This window comes from Dipodomys spectabilis, unplaced genomic scaffold (assembly GCF_019054845.1).
Source record: "Dipodomys spectabilis isolate Male_0828 unplaced genomic scaffold, ASM1905484v1 ptg000436l, whole genome shotgun sequence".
Classification (NCBI taxonomy): domain Eukaryota; kingdom Metazoa; phylum Chordata; class Mammalia; order Rodentia; family Heteromyidae; genus Dipodomys; species Dipodomys spectabilis.
The window spans coordinates 9,290,429-9,308,819 of record NW_024871113.1 but is presented as its reverse complement, the minus strand read 5'-3'; positions in this window follow the sequence as shown (position 1 = coordinate 9,308,819).

Below are 18,391 nucleotides of genomic sequence, written 5' to 3'. Positions count from 1 at the left end.
ATCTGAAAATCATGGTTTAAAGCCAGCAGTGGCAGGAAAGCCCTTAAGACTCTTATTTACAATTAACTATCCAAAAAAAAGCTGCAAGTGAAGCTGTGGTTCAAACAAATGATTTGAGATTAATTAATGATTTGAGGTTAGTGTTCTATGTCTTATGACTTAGAATAAGATGAAGAATGAGATGAAGTCAGCATGCTAAGATTGGGAGTGGAGACATTTGCATGTAGATGGACATGAATTGTTGGTATCTAAAGAATAAAATCTAGAAGATAGCTTCTCAATTTTTAGTAGCAATTGCATGCCTTTTATTCAATTCCTGGTTTTGGGCTCACAATTGAGAGACTATGACACACATGGGATGATATTCAATTAAGAAAAGACTGAAACCAGGGCTAAATCTTCTGCTCTTTCTTGCCATCTGCCTCACTCATTCTGAGAGAAGTTAGCTGTCTTGTGAGTAGCCTTATGGAGAGACTCTCATGGTGAGGACTAGAAGAAGGTCTCCAGCCAACAACCAGTGAGGAAGTAAGATCTTCAAGACAGTACCCAGCCAGGGGTTTGCATTGTCCAAGAAGCGCCTAGATGAACTTGGAATTACTGTACTACTTCCCCCAAGTGAGCCTTCAGATGAAATCACAGCCCTGGCCAACACTTCACCTGCAACTTCAGAAAACCTTGAGCTAGAGGAACCCCAAGCTGAACTCCACTGAGAGAAAGGATGGGGGAAATGAAGCTTGTATGCTTTAGGGTAATTTGCTGCACAGTAAAAGGTAACTAATAAGCATCTCTAAAAAAGATGATACAGGCTATTTAACCTGATAATGTTTAAAAGTGAAAAATAACCAAGAAATAACATTATTCACTGATTACTTAGAAGTAAGTGGTAAAAAATACTAGAAAGTGAAGCCCTGTCTATCTCAGGACTTGAGCTTGTAGAGGGATGCTATCTTTTCATGAAACTCTGGCTTTCAAAGGTCACATTTCATACTTCTGAAAATCTTCTCCTTGAACACCCTTTCTCCTGGGCTTCTGAAGAGCTGTGATTGTATTTTAAGACCTCAAAATTGCATAGCATTATACAGTATTTGCAGCATTCCTAAATGCATTACCTCTGAAATCCTCTCATTTCCTCCATTACAAGGTAAGAACAACATAGATTTGACAACACAGATTTTGTTCTAGAAGCAGAAGTAAAGAACTGGCCAAGAAAGACTCCATAACTCTCTGGTGAAAAAAAATCAATTCATAAGAAGTCAAACATGATACTTAATGAGTTTTTAAAGAAAAAGAAATATGGAATCTATGAAAATTGAAGAAAGTGACATTTATACACTTACACTAAAAAAAACGATAAATCAATATAATTTAATGCTGAGTTGACGAGGTCTTGCTTGATTTAACTTCTTTCATTAAAAAATTCATATGGATTTCTTTGCTTTTTCTTTTTGAACAGTAGCTTACATCTACAACCATGTCAAAAAGAAAAGCACAGAAATCAAGAGAAACAGAAAAGCCCAGAGGATACGGTAAAATTCTAGGATTTGAAGAAATTTAATTTAAGCACCAGCACTAACCTTCAGAGGTTGGAAGAACACACAAGCTAATTAAAAACTATCTATGGGGTAAAAATAAAAATAATCATGCACTGTATGGGGATGTATTGGGAGTAACAAATAAAATGGATCATAAAGCACTTAAGCAAATAGAACCAACAGGCTTAGAACTATATGCTATGTTAACAATATTTCGGTGTCCTCATTTAACCTCTAGAAATTGAAAAACCTAAGAGCAGAGAAATGACAAACACTGGCTGACGGTTTCCAAAGCAAATCTCTTTCCTTGAAAAGAGTGTCAAAGGTTTACCACTCAAATATAATTAAAATGAAAAACAAGCTTTCCCAGACTAAAGGATGGCAAGCAATGGAAATGAAATCTACAATAACCTGCCATCTCTGTGATTTTTCAAAGGCCAACTGTGCCAAACTCTGGGCTCAGTGTGTCCTGTCCATTATTTTCCCCTACTTCCCATCACCACTACTAATTGGTACATTTATACCTATTTCATTAAAGGGCACTTAGTAATAAATAGGTCACACAGTAAACAGTTGAGCCGATATCAAAACATAGTTGGGGGTTTTCTTAGTTCAAAGTTCTGATGGCCAAGAAAGCACAGCACAAGGAAAGGAGAAATATGAATGTCTGGGAGAGTCCAGGGTCTATTTGGTTAGAGGAGTTTTTTTAATAAAGAAAAAGGTTGCAAGATCTTTGTTGAAAAGAATAAACTCTTCCCAGGGAATACGATGCCTGAACTGTATTCAGGAAACTCAAGTGACAATTTCATATCTGGTAAAGGCACTCTATCCTGGCCACATGACAGAGCCAAGGACAATCATATGATCTGAATACATCCATCCACCAACTAGCATTGCCAAATGAGAAAAAAATGTAAGGATTGGTCTAAACAGATAGGGTGGTCATTAGCTGAACCAATCAGATTCTCTCTAATACACCATTTGATCTGAGAATACTTAAAGAATGTGGCAAGTGGGGCTGGTGGTTTAACCCAGCGCAAGGGTGCCGGACGCTCAAGGCCCTGGGTTCAGTCCTCAGCCCTAGGAAAAAAAAAAAAAAAAGAATGTGGCAAAGTGGAATGAGGCAGAAATGGAGAAGCACAGACTCAGATAACTTAGCTAATGAACAAATCATTGAACCAAAGAACCACTTCATTTCTGGAAACAGAAGCTCCAACTGGCCCAGCTTTATACCTTCTTTGTTTCCTGAATCTGCAGAGATCAGTTGTCATGTGTGCTCTCTTGAAATCACCTTAGACAAGGCACACAATGGGGATTTATGTGCAGGGAGTTTACTGTAGATAACATTCGAAAATAGCATTTATTTAAAATATGGGAGGCTAGACTGGTCAATACATTTGTATTAGAGGCATCAGCCTATCCCATGAGGAGCTCTGTAACTGGGATGGTCCTTCAGAAATGATGTGGATTGAAACCAATGGGATCTGGGCCTTGATTTCCCCTGTGAGAACCAGTCATCAGCCAAAGGCTTCCCACGAGACAAGAAGAAACTTGGGCCAGATGTTCCCATTGCCAAAAAGCACTCACAGTGACAAGCATAGTTAATTAGAAGCCACACCTCCCAGCAATGACAGAGCATGCACTTTGGTCCTGCAAAGAACAGATGGGAAGCTCAGCAGGGTATGTGCTTTAACTACCTTTTGCACTGGTCAGCTCAATTAAATTGTGCAGTAAGTTCATCCTATTTGGAAAAAAATGTCTTCAGAACTTGAATTGTACTTTTTAAAAACTGACTTAGAATGCCAGACACACACAAAAAAAAAAAAAAAACAGAATGCCAGGCACCAGTGTTGTCTGTCTCTAATCCTACTCAGGAGGCCAAGATGTGAGGATTGTGGCTCAAAACTATCCAGAGCAGCAAAGTCTATAAGACTCCTATCTCCAATTTACCACCAAAAAGCCAAAAGCAGAGCTGTGGCTCAAAGGGTAGAGTGCCAATCTTGAGCAGAAAAGCTAAGGAACAATGCTCAGGCCCAGAATTGAAGTCTCAATGTGTATGTGTGTGTGTGTGTGTGTGTGTGTGTGTGTGTGTGTGTGTGTGTGTGTGTGAGTGTGACACACATACACACACACACACACACACACACACACACACACACACACAAATACTTAGAGCAGCCAACAAAGCTTAGTGTTGAGGCAACAACTGGACTCAGCACAACGACTTTCTGGTCTAAATTGCCCCTGAACCCCAGGTTCTCTTCAGTCCATGATTGCCCTTAGATGATTGTCATGGGCATGAAGCTGGACAGCATCAAGAGATGTCCAAGCAGGTTATGTGAGTGTGAAGAATGCCCAAACAGCCACTCTGTTTCATCTTTTGTTTAGATTTTTCTTATTTAGCTTATTTTTTGCTATTTCTAGACAGTTTTTATTTGCTAAGATTCTTTTTTTAATTTTTTTATTGTAAAGATACTGTACAAAGGGATTACAGTTACATGAGTAAGGTAATGAGTACATTTCCTATTGAGCATTGTTATCCCCTCCTTTGTTTTTCTCCTACTATCCCTTCCCTCCCTATTTCCCAACTCCTCCCTCCCCGCCCCCAAGTTGTAAAGTTTTGTTTTCAACATAGTGTCCTGTACTTCTCATTGTTACAATGGGTCAACCTGTTGTATTTGGTTTCTGTTGGTTGGTTGGTTTGGGTCTTTTTGTTTTGTTGTTTCTCCATCTGTCTGTTTGTGATAGTCTCACTATGTAGTCCAGATTGGCATGGAACTCCAAGTCCTCTTTGCCTCAGTCTCCTGAGCACTGGGATTATAGGCATGGGCCACTGCCTCAAGGTCTTTCTTTTCTTTAGCCATTTATTTCCTTAAGCATCAACTTTTTAATTTTTATTTTCTTTTAAAGATGCTGTACAGATGCATTACAGTTACATCAGTAATGAGTACATTTTTGTTGAGCACTGTTACCTCCTTCTTTATTTTTCTTCTACTCCCCCACCTCCTCCACTCCCCTCCCCCACACAAAGTTGTAGAGTTCATTTCCAACATAGTGTCATGTGAATATCATTGTTGCTACGGGACACCTGTGTCCTTGTTTCAGTATTTTGTTATTCCCCTTCCCCTCCCCAAATTAGATAAATGTATACACAACATGCAAGGTACCAAAATCAAATACAGTGACAGCAGGGATATACCATAGGAGGAAGAACATACAGGAGAAATAAAAAAAAAAATAACATAATACATTAAAAACAATAACAACAGAAAAACCTCTTGTGTCCATATCTTGGGGTTCCTTTCACTTAGCATCATCTTATATGGTAATATGTACATAGCTTTTGAGCTTTTTGTTCATCTGATAAGATTGTCCTAGACATACACTATTTATTGCAAATAAGGGAAACCATGAGACCTATGTTTCTTTGGGTGTGGCTTACTTCACTTAATATAAGGCCCTTCATTTGAATGAAGGGCCTTATATTAACATTAACCCTAACAATATGATGTCTCTGCTTGCCTAGCACTCTGCCACTTAAGCCATATCCAGCCTTTTTTTGTGTGCTTTTGGATTTTATTTTGTTTTTTAGATAGAATCTGAGGTTCTGCCCTTTTGCTGGCCTGGATAGCAATTCACCTACACTCATGTTACCGAGATGACAATTATGTATCAATACCATCTGTCTCCTCCATGGAGGATGCTCTTTAGTAAGCATTAACACAAATACCAAGATCTTTCCACCTGATTTTCCCATCTTTCCCTTTGTGGGCCCTGCTTAAACATAAGCCAATCACGATTGAAAACAGAAAAAAAAAAGCCTGGCAAATCAGTAAGAGCAAACATTTCCCCCTCATAGAAGTTCTGCATCTATCATCCTCACTATGGCCTTGAGCAATCAAGAATGCAGACCCTTAGGCATCAGTCTATGATCCATTGTTCCTGGAAGACTTGCATATGAACAGTAAGCTGATTGGATCCTAGAGGTGCATGTTTGAAAGAACTTTAGTAAAATGGAGAGCTGGTGCAGGCTGTATGGGGCCTCTAATTGGGTCTGAGAGCTGATATGACCCACAAACTGTCCAATAATCTTGAGAGTCATGTAGCTCTCTCCTAGAGACACCTTATTGACTCATGTACAACACACTCTCCTTGGAAACCCCTCCCATCTAGTGGGAGCTCTGCTCTTCTTTTTCTTAAATAAATCTTTGCCATTTTACTTCTTCCTCTGTGTGTGTGGGCTCATTCTTGTAGATCATAAGGACAAAGGACCCAATCCAGGATAGCTGTTTTCCAGTATCACAATTATCTAGGCATCTATGTATGTATGTATGTATGTATGTATGTATGTGTATCTATCCATATATATATATATGGACCCTATATATATATAGGGACCATTTTCTTTTCTCACAAGGCCTAACTACATGAGGATTTACCAGTCTCACCTGAATGATATGGTAATGATGCAGTAGTTTCTTTCCAACATATCTATGTAATAAATCAATCTATCCATAAATTGAGCTATGTTTTTCTTCCTTGGGTACTGATTATAAAGATGCACAGGGCCAGAGGGAATAATGCAGTGCAAGAGCAGAGGGAATAATGCAGTGCAAGATTTGCAATGAACACAGGGTTCTAGGCTTACTTGGGCCTCTGGTCCTACTCTAGCCCTGCTTAGCACACAGTGCTGGTCCTGCCCAACAATAATATAAAACAAAACCAGCCTATAATAGGCAATCCGGACTTACGTTTGGACACCTGTCCAGCAGCATGACAAGCTATTTTGGAACAGAAGATTTCTCTCTGCTATACATAGTCCTTCAGCATTGTCCTCAACAAGGCCAAGTATCCAAGTATTTTTACTCAACATAAACCACCAGAAGGATGTATATAGTTCTGAATGGTCTATAGTTGTACCATAGGCAGCAACTCCACCCACCAAAGTAAGGGGTGTTTGACTCATAGTCCTACAGGGGTTGTATGGGGCACACAACAACATCTACTATAGCTTGAGTCCAACTACTTTCTCACTGCAAGACTAGTCTGACCAAAGCCACAATGTAGCATTGGTCATTTATACTTGAGATCTGAATTAGAAACCACAGAGCAAATAGAGCAGTTAGAAGGTAAATAGGTAGACTATGAAAACCAGTGTTTGATGAATTACTAAGCAATGAGAAATTTCTCTGGTATAATGTACAAACAAGGAATTAAGATAGCAAGTTAATAGAATTCTTAAGTTATTGGTAGAAGATAATTATAAATTAACTATAACTAGTTTGTTTCATAACTACTATAGTGTGTGTGTGTGTGTGTGTGTGTGTGTGTGTGTGTGTGTGTGTGTGTGTTGGTACTGAGGCCTGAACTCAGGTCCTCATGTTCTCATGTGGCTCTGTCTATTCAAGGCTAGTGCTCTACCACTTAAGCGACACCTCCATGTTTAGCTATTTTTTTGTTGGTTAATTAAAGATAAGAGTCTTAATGACTTTCTTTCCAAGCCTGGCTTCAAACTGTGCCTCAGTTCTCAGTCTCCTAAATAGCTAGTATTACAAGGGTGAGTCACTAGAACCCAGACATTTCTATAGTCTTGCTTTAGAAATTTATCCTGATGGGTGGACATTCATAATAAAAAAATATTAATTCCAAACAGATAATTCCTATTTAAGTTCTATTTCATTGAAACTTAAAACTCTTATAGACTAGTCATCAAGACCTTGGGCAAGTCCATTAAATTATACTCAAGCAATCAATCAATAAACAAACCCATTAGCTGATTAATTAATAAATAAATCACCATCTAAAATGAGATTCCTGTAATAAAAAATGTCTTCAAAAAATGATATAAGGACTTAAAAGCAATAAGTGATAGGGACACATTTTCTGGTAAGTAATAAGAAAGAAAAGTGGGATGATGTACAGACAAAATCCTTCCCCTTCATCCTATGCTATCCCCAGCTTTAAGCAGGGCTGTTTTATTTGACTATTCACTACTATACCTGTTCCCACTGGCACTTTGTACAGCCTTTACTGGCATTTATCTCAGTATTTTAAGACCTTATTTAAATGCCTGCCTTTTATGCACTCAGGATTGAACATCTTTCTAAAGCATTGTATGTGTTAAATATATCTTTGATACAGGCAACGATGAATAAATGAAGGCATCAGTAAAAGGAGCTCATTACCCTGAAGGAACTGCTGGGCCTCTTGTCACTTTTTAAATGGCACCTGGAATTTTATCAGTGATTTCCATACAATGAATAATTAAAAACTGGTGAAGTCAAACATGTTCTCAAAAGCCACTTACTAACTGGAAGTTCTACAGAAATTTTTTCCCTCTGTGTGTTGCCAATGGGATTCAAACTTACGTTTCCCTCCTGCTATAAAGGACACTGGAGACAAGAGGGCAGGCTTGGAAATGCATGGTGAAGACACTTCCACCAGCTGACACATCTACATGATATCATTGGAGCAGTGATGGTTTTAGGTGCAAGGTGAAACCTTTAAAGGACCATCTAAAAACCCCTCCACATGCCAGGTAACAGTGGCTCACACCTGTCTTCCTAGCTACTCAGGAGGCTGAGATATGAAGATCCTGGTTCAAAAACCAGCTTGAGCAGAAAAGTTTATAAGATTCTTATCTCCAGTTAACAATCCAAAAGCTGAGCTACAGCTCAAGCAGTAGAGCACTAACCTTGACCAAAAAGGCCTAGTATAATGCCCTGAGGTCAAGCCCTAGGACTGACAGACACACATACACAAAATCAAAAACTGCAGATTATCACATTAACATTGTTTAAACAGATAAAAATCCTGCTACACCCTTGGTAGCTATATACATTAGTCCTAACTAGTATGGAAATAAATATGGGGCTCCCCAAGAAACTACAAGTAGACTTACCACATGACCCAGCCATACCACTCCTAGGTATTTACCCAAAGAAAGGAATATTAGTCAGCATCTAAACTTCAATGAGACACCTACAGACCTGGGCGCATTATGGCACTATTCACAATAGCAATTTATAGAGGCAGCCTAGATGCCCAACAGAAGATGAATAAATAAGATGTGGTATGTAAACACAATGGAGTTTTATTCAGCCTTAACAAAGAATAAAATTATATCATTTACTGTGGAAACTGGGTATCATCATTCTAAACAAAATAAAACAGACACATGATCAAATGTCACATGTTCTTTTCCTATACATGGAATTTGGTGGTGATATGAACCTAAAGGCGGGGCTGCTAGGAAGGTAGGAGGAGCAGAGGAAAGGGAGAAAAAAGGAAAAGAGAGGACTAAATATTATTAACAGTACATTATATGTATGTATGGAAATATGATAGTGAAATTTTTACTATAACAATATATACTAATAAAGAAAGAATTATATGATTCTTGCTCATCGATCTTCAAACTCAGCTAGAGTTTACCACTTCTTTAAAATTCAAATGAGTGTAGTACAAACTCCTATCTGATCCCCACACTCCAGAAGACAATTGGCTGCCATCTCTCCAGATTCTCCACCAAAAGGAGGAAGCAGGGATATTTCTCCCAATTGCCGCTAGCTCCTAGTTCCTTGGGGACTCCAAGTGGTTGAGAAATCCTTTCATTCCAGTTCTTACCCTCAAATTTTTGCCACTGCTATAGTTTAGATCTGGACTACATCCAAAGGTCCATGTGTTAAAGCCTGGGCCCCTGACTTGGAGCTATTAATAGGTGGCAGATATTTTAATAACTAATTCCTGGAGAGAGGTTTTAGGTCATTGGGATGTGTCTTTGATGAAGCTATTGGTACCTCAACGCCTTCCTATCCCTTTTTTTTTCACCTCCCTCCAGCCATGAGGTAAGGGGGTCATATACTACCTACCATGATATACTACCCAACCACAGACCAAAAGGGCATCTGAGCCAGTCATTTGTGGATGAAAACCTCCAATAGTGTGAGCCAAATTAACATTTTCTCTTAACATAATTAACATAACTGTGTCAGGCATTATTACAATAACAGCAAAAATCAATTTTCTGCCCTCTAAAACATCAACAAGCTGAAGATGGACATATTGGATGCTTACTAAGGTCTGTGGAGGAATGGGTATTACATCACCATATAGCAAGCTAAAATAAGAAGTGATACAAGATGTCCATACGGTAAAACTCCCTCACTGACTACTACCAGTACTAACTGAACATTCCATGAATTCCTGGCTTCCTCATTAGTGCCAGGCTTTTCCCCTGCCCAAGGGAAATTTTCACTTTTAAATAAAGGCAGCTTGGCTCCTGTTCTCATTCCCAAGGCTCTCCTTGAAAGGTAAGTCCTTTCATCACAGCCAGCCAGTTCAACTATTCCAAAGAGAAGAGCTGCTGCTTCCTTAGGGTTCAAAAGTGACTAATGGTCTGCTGGGATTTTAAATAACAAATTGTTTCTTGTACGCAAGACTAGTTGGATATAATAGAGAACCCTGAAGGAGCTTCTGTCTCACAAGTATTCTGTTCTCAATAAGACTTTCCACATATTTCAGAAGGAAGCCAGTATGTCTGAACTACATGATTTCCCCATCCTTATCCACAGATGGTAGGTCCTCAAGTGACACCTAGGCAAAGCTGGAGGAATCAGATTTTCTTTCCTATAAATGAATATCAGGAATTAAACACTGGAGCCTGGAATAGAGTCCTGCTAATATCTATAGGCCTGTTCCTGCTACACAGGTCCTTGGAACCTCTCAAGCACTAGGTTGGCTGCTCAGACTTATAGTGAGTGAATCCTATTGTTATTTAAACTAAGAATTGTTTGTTCTTACTATTTTTACTTAAAAAACCACACAAACACTTGATGCTGCAAATTCTTCAGAAAATTCAGATGAGCCTGCATCCTTTAAAGAAGCAGTTCATATTATCTCCCAAACTGAAATGACCATGAATCCCCTTATATCCAGATGCATTAATTTTTACAGAACAATCCAAAATGTCATGTTATATAGAATAATGAAATCACTACTATTCAAGGTTTCTAACTAATTCCAGGGGCTCAATAGCACATGCCAAAATCATGATATTTGTTTAAAAGGTTTCAAGTGGGAAATATCTAAAAGTTGTTTATTCAGCCAGGTACCAGTGGCTCACATCTGTAATCCTAGCTACTTAGAAGGCTGAGATCTGAGGATCTTAGGATCATAGCCCAGGCAGGAAAGGCTGTGAGACTCTTACCTTCCAATTATTCACCAAAAAGCCAGAAATGGAGCTTTGGCTCAAGTGGTAGACTAGCCTTGAGCAAAAAGCTAAGGGCAGTCCTCAGGCTCTGAGTTCAAGCCATAGTACTGGTACAAAAAAGTTGTTTTCTCTCTTTTTTTAATGCTTGTTCCTAGGCTTGGATGGTTTTCTTACTTGAAGCTGGTGTTCTAGCACTCAAGTCCCAGCGTACTACAGAATTTTGGCAATTAATTAGAGATAAAGTCGTATAGACTTTTGTGACCAGGTGGGCTTTGAACCTTGAGCCTTCAGATCTTAGTAGCCTCCTCAGTACCTAGTATTACAGACATGAGCCACTGATGTCAGGCTTGCTTTGTCCCCCACCCCCAGTGTGTGTGTGTGTGTGTGTGTGTGTGTGTGTGTGTGTGTGTGTGTGTGTGTGTGTGTGTGTGTGTGTGTACGCACACATGTATGCACGCACAGCGCATGCCAGTGCTAAGGCTTGAACTCAGGCCCTGAGCTTTTTTGTTCAAGGCTAGCATTCTACCACTTGGGCCACAGTTCTACTTCTTTCTTTATGATGGTTAATTGGAGATTAAGGTATCACAGATTTTCCTGCTGCAGCTGGCTTCAAACCACAACCTCAGATGTCAGCTTTCTGAAAAGCTAAGGTTACAGGTGTGAGCCATTGAGGCCAGGATTGTTTTTCTTTTTTTTTTTTTTACATCTCTTTTAAATGTCATTGGTTCCTCAGAATCTATCATCCCCAAGAAGAGACAGAAATATGCTGCTTATCAGTCTAACCTATTACAGAGACAAAACCAGCTGTGTATACAGGCTGCTTCCTCTGTTAATTGAGTTTTCAGTTCCTCTACACCCTTAAATCTCAAAGTAAAATGTATAAATAATCTGATCTTACCATTTAAAAGATACACTTTTCTTCTGCTCACCAGAAGGTAATGAACAGTCTAAAGTCATAGCCTGACTTTCCTTTTTCTAATTGCCCTAAAAGTTAAACATTAAACTTCCTGCTTCTATTCTGCCTCTTGCCCAGTGAAATTGGGATAAAACACAGCAATTTCTAATAAGCCAGTATGTCTGAAATTTTCTTCCAAGTTCCTTAATATTAGATTTCTATTCCCTTCCAAACAGCTCTAACTTCTCTGCCTTTTTATCTGCAAAGAAATCAAATAGCTATTGCTCAAATTCATGTTTCCAACAGATTCTCCTGTTAAGAAATGATTGCTTTCCATTTGTGCATCTAGGAGTTTTTGTTTTTATTTCTTTAATGCAGGATGGGGGAAGGATGGAAAGGATATTTAAATTACAACACTATTTAAGTCATAATATTTAATTTTAAATGTGGTATTTTATAACCTGTTACCTCAGCTTTCTAATCTCTCACCTTTTCCTTCATTTTCTGTTGGAAATTGATCTCACTATTCTTGTCTGAATAAAAAGGCCCTGGTTTAGGGCATTTCAACTGGCTTCATCTAAAGAATAAAAGATCCTTTTGAAAGTGAAAATCATGCCAGTTCAAATCACATTAGTGATTTTCCCTCCCACCTAGAACACTAAGGCCAAATTTTGAGGTCCCAGTACATACCACTGACCTGTCTGGCAATCTGCCACCTCACCTTCTATCTTTCTGATTCTGTGACGTGCCCATTCATGAGGAGATCCTGGAACCTACTCAAACCAGTCTTCAATGGCAGCATTAAAAAAAAAATGGGCTATATATTTCCATGGAGTGTTCCAAAGAAATAGCACTGAGCCTTGGCTTGACTTTTGGCCTCACTTATTAACCAAGTAAATAGAAATGCTTGTATTTGCTACCAATCTTTAAGGAGAAATGAACATTAGAGCTTATTTGGAAAGTAAGAATTCAGAGCCACATAGAAGTGGGGAGTGCTGGGGCACTACTTCTTGAGTCCCTGGAGGAACAAAGCACCTGAGACACACACCTTTGTCTCTACAAAGCCTCTCTCCTTTCATCCATAAACATCCCAATCTACAGCACCTACCTCCACTCATAATCCTCATTAGCTTCCAAGTAGATAGGCTACGTTCTGATCTCTATGCTATAAGCAGATAGTGAACTAGCAAGAATTCTGTGAAAAATGATCATTTCAGCTAGCACCAGGTAAGAAATGGAGATAAAAGATAATGACTGGGGAATCTGGATAAAAATTTGTTAACCTATGTTTGTAATCATTTCATAAATATAAAAATGTTTTAAATTAAAATTTAAAAAGCCAGGTACTAGTGGCTCAGACCTATAATCCTAACTACTTAGAAGGCTGAAATCTGAGGATCTCAATTCAAAGCTAGCCCAGGCAGAAAAATTTGATACTTTTATCTCCAATTAACTAGCAAAAAGCTGGAAATGCAGCTATGACCCAAGTGATAGAACACAAGCCTATGAGCAAAAGCTAAGCAAGAGCAGGGGCCCTGAATTCAGGCTCCAGTACCAGCACCAAGAAAAAAAGAAAGAAAGGAAAGGAAAGGAAAAAGAAATGAATAAAAGGATATGATAAAATTTTGAGGTCACCCACAATCTAACAAAGTTGGTATTTGTAGAGGTCAAATATTCAAGATTAAGGAAAAGGGAAAAAAAGCCAGTGGTAAATCATGAAACTATATGAAAGGTTTTACTATGGAAATTTATTTCCTGCTTTAGTTTGTGAGTCCGATTTCTAGACAACAGCCACAGAAGTTCTGTTTGTGAGTCTCAGCACTCATCCTAAAGGATTGTCTATATATTTCCAAACACTTTTTTTGTGTCAGTTACAAAGTGCCCCCAGAGAGTCCTTAATCTTTATTTCAGCATCAGGCAAACACTGCTCGGGGACAAATTAAAACACAGTAAGCATAAAACATGGCCTTGAGACAGATTAAAATGAGGAAGGTATTCAAAACATCAAACCAAGGTGGCAAAGTTTAATCAATAATGGTAATGAGTCCCTTATCAACAAAATCATTCACAAAGATGAAGTAGGTGGAAATGCCTCCTCAAAGTGAAAGGAAATGGAATTGTGTTTCTAGATAATGTTACATAACAGATTACCCAGGTGAATTATAGAATCAGCTCCCTGTGAGACACAAAAGAATGAAGATTAGCAGCACTATTGTTAAGTTAAATGGCAGACTAGCTTGCCCTTTCTCCTCAGCTGGCAACAGCAATACCTGAAGCCTCTGCTTTTCAATATTCAACATTCTTCCAGTTCTTCAAGAGTTAGTTTAAATCACCCATCTTTCTGGAGTTTCCACTGACTACATAAATCTAGGAGGCAAGGCACAAGTGCAAGAGAGAAAGGCCAACTATTTTTTAAACTGCAAGTTACCCCATTGGGACCTGATAGAATTTGCTGTTTCTTGCAGCAGCTTTCAGGGCAGAGCCTTGGGGGGAAAATGTTTCCAAACAGAAATATTTGAGACAATTTGGGAGCTCATTTTTAGCCTACTCCAGGGATAAATATGTCAAAAATATGGGCCCCAAATAACTCGTATGTAGGAGATATCTGAAAACTACTACAGTTCTCCTCTTTACCATACATGTGATATTAAAGACAAAGTGAATTCTGCTTCTGTTATTGTTTGGGTATTGTGTCCTAACTTGGTCCCCAGGAGAGTGCTATTGGGAAATGGTGGAACCTTTAAGAGGTGGGGCCTAAGTAGAAGACTTCTTGGACATTGGTAGGTGTCCTTGAAGGGGATTATGGGACCCTGGCTTCTCACTCTATCCTTTCTTGCTTTCTTCCCAGGAGGAGAGTGACTTTGTTCTTCCGTGTACACCCATCATGAGTTGCCTCACCACAGACCAGAAAGCAACAGGCAACTGAATGTAGACTGAAACCTCTAAAACTTTCAGCTCAAATCAACCATTCTTCATTATTATCTCACTACTATTTTTATGTTGGTATTGAGACTTGATCTCAGGTCTTCATGTTCTTGCTTGGCTTTTCCACTCAGGGCTGGTACCACATCTCCATTTCTTGCTTTTTGCTGGTTATTGGAGAAAACAATCTCATGAACTTTTTTGTCCTAGCTGGCCTCAAACCTCAATCCTCAGATCTCAGCCTCCTGAGTAACTAGGATTATAGGTATAAGCCACAGGCTCCTAGCTTTATTATCTCTTTCTTATTTCATTATAGATGGAGAACTGACACATGGAGAACTGTAGCTCATTTCGTTATAATAAGATCAATAAGTCTAAATTACACAAGACCCTTGGAATTGTGTCTAGCACATAATGTGATGTAATTATTAGCCTTTATCAGTAGAATCTTAAATTGCTTCCTTCTAATGTAAATAAGTATAGGATGGGACTAAAACCATTCATTATGAGCTCCTTTTGTGAGGTATGAGGGAGAAGGAAATTATTACTTGGACTTGAACTCAAGGCCGAGCTGTTTTCCCCTGGTTGGCTCTGAAACTTGACCCTTAGATCCCAGCCTCCTGAATAACTAGGCTTAGAGACATGAGCCACAAGTACCCAGCAAAAGTGAACTTTCAAAGACTGTGGAGAACTAAATCGAACCCTTACACCATTATACGTGTATGATCTGAAGCAGGTTGCTGCATAAAAGTTAATGTGTAAAATGTAAGCAAATAATAAGTGTAACCATAACCATAGGAGAAAAGAATAGTGTGAAGTTCTCATTCAGATGATCGCCACATAGCCCAAGTGAGAAATAAGCAAGCCATGGACTGTGAAGGTGGTGATTTGGACAGTAGGAAGTACTGCGAGTTGGGATATAACTTGGAGGGTTCATCAATAGGCTGGACAAAATATATGAAGGAAATGAGCAATCAGGGTAATCCTTAAAACTTTGACCTGAACAACTAGACAGAAAGCGTTACCATAAATAAAGACAGCATAGCCTAGGAAAAGAAGCATCTTGGGCAATGAGATTCCAAAAGTGCAGCTTCAAGTGAGAAATTATGATTTAACATCCCATGGGGAATCTTCTATCAGCTGAATGTATCCAGAAAGTTCAAAACAAAGGTCAGGACTCTACACATAAACTGAGGAGTTATCAATATTGAGTGATCTTCCAATATTTAATAAGAGAATATTTAATCAGATAATTTAATAAGAAAAAGAAGAAAGTCAAGGACCAGGCACTGACAAAATCAATTCAAAACTTAGAGGTCCAGAAGAGGAGCCAGCCAAAGAAGACCAAGGACAGGGAGAGTGTGGGGTCATGGAAACCAGAACCATGACACTTCAAGAAGTAGCAGTGGAGTGTCATCTTTAAATAATATTGATTGCTATCCTAACTTTGAAGCAGTTAACTATATAACTCATCTGTACCTGAAATAGTGAACTTATTTGTGCATATGTGTGTGTGCATGCACAAACATTGCTTTAACATAGGACCTGCATGCTGTGCCTTAGTTTTTTTTTTTTTGCTCAAGGTTGGTGCTCTACTACTTGAACCACAGGTATACTGCCAGCTTTTTGGTGGTTAATTAAAGATAAGTGAGTTTCCAGGACTCTTATCACACCTTGATCCTCAAATCTTAGATTCCTGAGGAGCTAGAATTACCAGCCTGTGCCACAGGTGCCTGGTGAACTCTTATTTTAAAAGTGAACTGTGAATGTTATATACAGAAGACGAGAAGGGGAGGAGTGAGAGAAAAGAGGGGGGAAGAGTGAGAGAAAGAGAGGGATGGCATAATAACCCACTAAAGGAGGATTTTTTTTCTTTTTTATTATCAAAACAAAACCTAAATATCCAGAAGTGCAGGCTATACACTCAAAGCCTTGATGCAGTATGACTGATACAAGGAAGAGTCAGTAACTTGACCCCCAGCTTCCTCTGCAACACACAGGACTACATGATTCCCAGCTGCTTTCAAACCCATTTAGGAATCCAGAGCAGCCAGCAGCTTCACAGATCACTGAGCAGTTCTGTTTGAATGAAGCACAGAGGGAGAGTGGGCAAAATCAGTCACTCTCTATGCTGTGCTCAAAGCAGAATTTTTCTTATGGAAATATACAGAGTCGAGTTTTTGTTTAGAAAGATAAAGGCCACCCTAAGATATGTATTCAAATGTTTTTTTTCTTTCATGTGATTGTTTCTGACACATCTATAAGACTATTTCTTTGTTTCTTTGTATGTCCCTCCCCAATGGTATAACCCTTGCTTTCACTGTATTTGATGTTGTTATAATTTGTGGAGGGGAAGGGAAAAAACAAATCGTTTAAATAGGGATACAAGTGGACCCACTGCAACAACAAAACGTACAAGTCGTTATGTCGAAAACGAACTTTACAACTTTGGTAGCACGGGGGAGGAGGGTTAGGGTGGGGGGGTAGGGGGAGGATGGGACGGGAAGGGGAAACAAAGGAGGAGGCTACAATGCTTGATAAGAAATGTACTCATTATCTTGCCCATGTAATTGTAACCCCTCTGTACAGTATTTTCACAATAAAATATTTTTAAAAACAAAAAAGAAAGAAAGATAAAGGCCAGTCATGGTTGGCAATCTGGGGAAGTAGCTTTCCAACAGATAGCAATGAAAGCATATGTCACAGGCACCATACACTCCAGAGCCCAGGACAAGGGTTCATAATGGCTTTCTAAGTTCTATCGTTTTCCATTTATCTGCCCTTCTTGAAGCGAGAATCTTCAACATGATCTGCCTTGTGGTTTAAACTATGTCTCTACAAGAACGCCTGCCTACCTATCCTGAGGCCCTGAGTTGGTGTCTGTGAAAAGAGATTTAGCAGATGGGCTAGGCACACCACTGCTCATGGGAGTCTTAATGGCATTTACTTAGCATTTATCAGCCACTCCTGGCAGGATCCCTGGGAGGTAAGCAGGGCTCACTGTTATCTTCTGAGTTCAGTAAGGTTGAACGGCCTGCTTGGAGTTATAGAATGAGGAAAGAAGTTGAATCAGAACTCCCTGGGCTGCCTAACCTGGGAGATATAGTTTCATTACATATAATTCATCAACAGGCCATGTAGCTGAGCCACAGCCATTAAGTCCAAACTCAAACAGAAAAGCCTTATCTACCTCTGCTCCCAACATAATTCCCATGTGATCTCTGCCCACATGCAAGGCCAGGGAAAGTGCCCACTCCTACCCCAGCTACCCCCTCTGAATGGACACCATGGGCATTACTCTCCATTCCCTATAGTACCCTCTGCTCCTGCACTTCAGGAAGAAAGCCAGCATGAGCTTCAGTCTTTAACTTTTGTCACTCAAGAGCTTACTGTACTTAAAGCTCCCTCCTTCCCCCAATGCAAGCACACAGCACAGCTCTAATTCAAATTGTTTCTATTCGTGTCTTTGAAAGCCCTAATGGCTTAATTTCTGCTGTTCTGAACATATGGCACGCGATGCTTTTTGAAGCACCGTTTTCTCTAAGATACTTTTTATTCCCTTAGCTCTTGAACAGTATCAATAGAACTTATTATCAAGTACATCTTGCACTCATCCAAGTAGGAATAGAACCAATATAACTTAATAGTCAGGCAGTGTCTCACGGTAACTCTATTTTAATAGTAAGATCATGGACTTGAGAGTTGAAGAGTTGTGAGTTTAACTGTTTGTTTCAGCACTATCTGGCTGTGGGATCTTGATGAAATCCTGAAAATCTCTGAGCCAAAGTTGGCTCAGAAATGTGGATAAGAGTAATGTACTTTGTAGCATAG